At 51.5% G+C, this 5931-nt stretch overlaps 1 pseudogene; it reads right to left on the bottom strand.

Moving 5' to 3' along the window:
- Positions 1 to 290: 290 nt before the first annotated feature.
- LOC101408294 (L-lactate dehydrogenase A chain-like) lies at positions 291 to 1347 on the bottom strand (annotated as a pseudogene).
- Between the last annotated feature and the right edge of the window lie 4584 nt (positions 1348 to 5931).

Genomic DNA, 5931 nt, shown 5'->3' with positions numbered 1-5931 from the left:
GTGTGTTGAGTGAAGGAACCCGAAGCTATATAGCGCACAGTAAACACACATCTGGTCTGATGTGCCACGTTGTGCCAGCATGTGCCACGTTGGCAGTGGTGCCTGCCAGGTGGTAGAGCTATTTTACACTAACCAGTTTAGGACTACAAGGTAAGTATCAACCAGCATCAGGACACAGCTGCAGGGTTTTATGAACCATTCCTATTTTAACTTTAGGAAATTGATGTTATTCCTAGGCTACCTTAATATTACTGCTTTTGTCACAGATCAGATGAAAAGGACAATATGCACAATCTCCAGCTAAAATCCTGTTGCAGCCTAGACAGTGAAGTGATACATTAGAAGACTTTAAAACTGCAGCTCTTTTTGGATCCTCCAAAGTGTATCTGCACTCTTCTCCAAACGGGCCTCTTCCTCAGGAGTCAGAGCCACCTTCACAACATCTGAGATTCCATTCTGTCCCCAGATGTGAGGCACACCAAGGAAGATGTCATCTTTTATTCCATAGAGACACTTAACACAGTGGAAATTGGATGCACCCACCTACGATTCTTCATTACTATACTTTCTGCCAAGTCTGCCTGGACAGTCCCATGGCCCAGGATGTGTAGCCCTTCAACTTCGATCACCTCATAAGCACTGTCAGCCACCAGTTTGCGAACCTCTTTCCAATGCTACTTATCTGCATCAGTGCCTAAATCAGGGTGCAGATTCTTCGGAGAGACACCAGCAACATTTACCCCGTTCCATACAGGCACACTAGAATCTCCATGCTCCCCAAGGATCCACTCACGACACCCTAATGGGTAGACTCCCAGCCTTTCTCCCATTAGGTAACGGGACCAGGCTGAATCCAGGTTGCAACCACTTCCAATAACACGGCTTTTGGGAAAGCCACTTATCCTCCAAGTCACATAGGTCAAGATATCCACTGGATCGGAAACAACAAGCAACTTGCAGTTTGGGCTGTGTTTTACAACATTAGGAATGATGAATTTAAAGATGCTCCCATTAAGCTGGACCAAATTAAGACGACTTTCTCCCTCCTGCTGACGTGCCCCAGCTGTGATAATAACCAGCTGGGAGTGTGCAGTCACACTATAGTCTTTCCACAGACAATTTTTGGTGTTGTAAGGAAAAGGCTGCCGTGTTGGATATCCATCATCTCTCCCTTCAGTTTGTCTTCAGTGACATCAACAAGGCAAGTTCATTGGCCAAGTCCTTCATTAAGATACTGATGGCACAGGCCGAGCCAGTAGCACCAACCCCAACAGCTGTAATCTTATTCTGGGGAGTGCATTCTTCCTTAACAAGATTCTGAATCAGCTGATCCTTGAGAGTTGCCATATTGGACTTAGAACAGAAGGAATCAGGAGTGCACGGCAGGCAGGCAGGCAGACAGGTGTCAGTGGTGCGTGGCGTTTGATATAGACTTGGCTGCAGCTGCTCCTGTATTCCCAACTGAGCATTTTAAATATGTGCAGTTTATTGTATGTCGATTATATCTCAACAAAGCTATTTTTAAAGATACAGTGATAGGATAAAGAATGCCTCTGGCTACTTTAGGTTAGTAATCAGGGAAGGCCTTTCTGAGGAGGTGACATTAAGCTGAGATCCAAATGATGAGAAGCAGCAAAGCGGAGGTATGAGGAAGAGCACTGAGGCAGAGGGAACAGCATGTGCAACGGCATTAGGAGACTAGGAGGAGACTGGCCTGTTTGAGGAGCAGACTGACTCACTGTCAGGGAGGGAGAAAGTGGTGCAAAGTGGGATCAGAGAGGCAGGCAGACCCTAGATCAGGGAGGGCTTTGTAGGCCAGGCAGGGAGTTTGGGTTTTATTCTAAGCAGACGAGAATTCATGGGATAGATCCTAAACAAAGTAGTGACATGATCTGACTCTTGTTTTTTTAAATAATGCTATTTTGTACCAAGTATTACCTATTAAAAAGTAAACTAAATTTAGAACAAGATCATTTTCACTGTTAGGTGGAGAATAGATTGTAAAAAGGAGTCCCATCAACAGGCAACCGTAGGGGCTAGGCGAGAGAGGGCTCGGCCCAGGGTGGAGCCACGCAGGTGGGGAGGATGCCTTTGGGTTCCATTTGGAGGTGGGATCTGGAGCATATACGAGTGGGCGGGGTCCGGGTGGAGAAAAAGGCAAGTCGAGGCAGGCTCCTGCCAAAGTGCAAGCTGCTGGCCCTCAGAACGTGGTGGCTCTCTGATCTCCACAGACCCTCTCAGTCACCCCCTGCATCCAGTAAAAACCTGGGCATCACCCTGGCTCATCTTATGGTTGGTTATGTGTCTGCCACCCTCTCTGGCCAAAGAGCTCTTCTTCCTACCCTAGCACCTGGCACAGTGCCTGGCACAAGGCAAGCAAATATTAAATGTTTGTTGAATAAATGAATGAGGGAATGAATGGCTAACTAGCTAGTTAATTCATGAGAGTGGAGCAAGGTGTCAGATCTTCTCCTCCACCCCTGCCCCACCCCACCCCCAGCTACTCCCCCCCTGCCCCACCACCCCGACTTCAGCAGCTTCCCTGCTCTCGCTGCCCAGAAGCTGCACCCACATGGCCCGGCTGCTGGGCAGTCAGTGCTGGCCGACTCCTGCAGGCCGGCAGCACGACCTGACCTAGTTTGGAGCTGGCCAAGTTTGATGATGCCACAGCAAATGCAGCTCCTCGGACAGGCTTAGCGTGCTGGGATCCAAGGCTAAATTCAGCTTTGAATGCCAGGAATTTGGGTAGAGAGCTATCTAGGGGGATGTCTGAGAATTACGGGGCTGGGACAGGGGGTAGAAATAGAGATGTTACTTTTTTCCTGGGAGCCCAGTTTCTGGTTTCCAAGCCCCTTTATGGGCATCTGGATGGGGGCTCTCAGCCCTGTCTTACCCTGTCCCACGGGGAGGGGTGGGGGACATTGAGAAGGAATGGGGGATGGGAAGGACTCCTTCAGCACCTCTCCCATGGCCCTAGTCATTGATTAGTTTATTAATTCAAGCATTTTGCAAACACTTATTAAACAGCAGCAATGTAGGCCAAGCACAGAGCTGTTGCTGAAGGTCCTGAGGTGATGAAGACGTTGTCTCAACCCTCCGAGGCTCACTGGCAAGAGTCAGGGAGGAGCATCAACACCCAACCCAAAGAAAAGCAGAGAACATTTACAGTGGAGATGTGTGCCCAGCTGGGTGGCACTTCAGTGGGAGCAGAGGCCAGGGAGGCATCACAGCGGAGGCAGATCTTGAGAGGAGATGCAAAGGAGGAGTAGAATCCTTCTAGGTGGCGAGGGGGGGCAGGTAACAGTCAATCCCGGCAGGGCGTGAGCACGCACCAAGGTCTCAAGATGAGAATGAGCAGGGTGTGTCCAGGGCTGCACCGGTTCACACGGCTAGAGCAAGCCTCAGCATAGGGACTGGGGAGAAGCAGGCTGCAGAGGACAGCAGGGCTGAACCATGACGGGCACGGGTGCCATGCTCAAACTTAGATGTGGTCCTGATAGCCATGGGGAGCTACTGAAGGATCCAGAGCAGGGAAGAGACACAGTCAGCATTTAGGGTGTTGGCAGCCTGGTAGACGCAATGGAGGTGGTGAGGCTGCAGGCAGGCAGAGCACTGGGAAGACTAGAGTCTGGGTAAGCAATGATGAGGTCTAGGGTAATGGAGCTGGAGAGGAAGGCTCAAGTCACACCCCGAGGGGATAGTTAGGAAGGCCTTGGGAGGAGCGGACGGGTGCAGCCAGCCCCTGCTCTCTGGAGCTCAGCTTGTGCGCAACTCATGCCTTCTACCCCCACCCCTCACTCCTCATGTTGGATACCCCACAGAGCCATGTGCCCCCCAAAGCCACTTTCTTCCTCAGGGCTATAGGCATGTGCCCTCTCTGCTATCCCTCTGCTGCTCCCCTGCCATCTTCAACCTAATGCTGTGGACAGAGGAAATGGGGGAGAGTTGCAGAGACTAAGCTGATGATGAGCAAAGCAGAACAGGGACCACGCTGATGGGCAGGGGGCTGCTAGGTCTCCCGTGGGCCTAACAGGGTCTGCTCTTTTCAGGAGGCAAGATCTGAGGTCTTCCCCACTGCAGTCTACCCTGCATCCAGGATTCTGTAGGGCATCACCTCTGAGCCGAGCCTACAGAGAGGGACTGATGGTTCCCTGAAGACTGGACTCTCCCCACCAAATCAGGAGATATGGGTCTGGCCCCCTGGGAGGCCAGGTGGAACTGTGGAGGGGTCAAGGCTCCTGCCCCCAGTCGAACACTCACTCCTAGGTAGTGGCACCTCCTGAAGGCCAGGCACCCAGGAGACCCTAACTGTATCCCCAGGGGTCAGGAAGGCCACCAAGTATGGCATCCAGCAGGAGGAAGGGAGAGAGGGCCTGGCAGCTGATCTCTTGGCTAGAGGGAGTAGGCCCTGAGTGCCCGCTTAATGCAGTGTGACACTCAGGCCCCCACAGCACCATAAATACTCCACATCACGGCAACTGAATCTGACATCTCCTCCCTGGCGCCCCCGGCGTGCGCCTTCCCCATCCATCTCTACCCACCGACCCAGGGGGTCGGGGCCAGGCAAGGGAGGGCCCCAAGCCCCACTGTTGTCACAGCAGGTTTTCACTGCAGCAGCAGCAGGCCTGCGCCTACACAAGCACAGGGGGTAGGAGAAGGGGATTCTCCCAGGCCTGTGAGTCAGCTGGGATGAAGGGAAGGGCAGCATAGGAGTGGGAGAGGGGCCAGGAAAAGACCGATTCGTTGGTACAAGTGAGACAGGTGATAGAAAGAGCCCTGGAAGTAAGGGACCCAGATCTCATCCCAGCCAGGACACTCACTTGGGCAAATCACTTAACCTCCCTGAACCTCAGTATCTTCATCTATGACAGGGAGGAAATACTCTCTCTTCCACATGGGGTTCTTGTGGAAAACAAAGTGGATATATTTAGGAGAGCTCATTGAAAAGAAAATGCTAAAGAAAGATCAGTCAAGGTCATGGAGAGATAAAGCTAGATCCTGTGGCAGTATGAGTGGGGGGCAGCCAGGCTAGGCAAGTGAGCCAAATTCTCCCTCCCAGTGAACAGAGGCAACTGTGGGGGCAGCGTTGAGACTGCTGTGCGGGTCTGGCTCCATTCCCTGACCCAGGGAATGGTCAAGGATCAAGACTCTGGGAGTTCACCCTCCCCAAGTCTTAATAAACTGTGCATTCTCACAGTTTTTCTCAGCCTTCACAACTGAAGGAGCAGGCAGAGATAAGGCAGGGGGTACCCCAAGACCACAGATACTCCTATCTCTCCCCCCATTCACCCTGGGCCTTTCCCATGGGCTGCTTTAGAATCCCTCCGTCTTGACCTTCAAGAACCAAACCATCCTTCTTACAGAGACCCCCTATGAGTTAAATTGTATCAAGTGGAACTAAGTAACAAAGCTGAGTACTCATAATATGTCATAATATGTCAGTAATAACAGTAACAACAGTTACCAGCATTTGCACAGCGCTGTAGAGTTCACAGTACCTCCACCTTTAATTCTCACTGCAACGCTAGGAAGTAGGTGCTAAATGATTATCCCCATTTTTCTGGTGAGGAAACTGAGGCTCAGAGAGTTACACCACTGCCTGTGCTCATACAGCTGTGCGACGATAGCTCCCTCTCATCCCTCCCTCCATAACACCAGCCCAGCCCACGTCACCTGAGCACCTGCCAGGTGCGGGTGTTATAGGGGCTGCTGATGGCACGAGGGTGAGAGCAACACGGACCCTCGAGGACAGAGACAAGAATGTGGGACGCAGAATCACATCATTTCACACCAGGAAGGAACCTTTGTGGTGTCTAACTCGAGCTCCACATTTCATAGATGAGGAAAGCGAGGAGTCAGCAAACATTTTCTGTAAAATACCAGAGAGTAAATATTTTAGGCTTTGCAGCCACATATGTCTCTGCAGCACTT

The sequence above is a fragment of the Ceratotherium simum genome, chromosome 7, assembly GCF_057802395.1.
Source record: "Ceratotherium simum simum isolate JZ-2026a chromosome 7, ASM5780239v1, whole genome shotgun sequence".
In the NCBI taxonomy this organism is placed as follows: domain Eukaryota; kingdom Metazoa; phylum Chordata; class Mammalia; order Perissodactyla; family Rhinocerotidae; genus Ceratotherium; species Ceratotherium simum.
The sequence above is the reverse complement of the archived record's forward strand: the minus strand, read 5'-3'. Positions and strand labels throughout refer to the sequence as shown.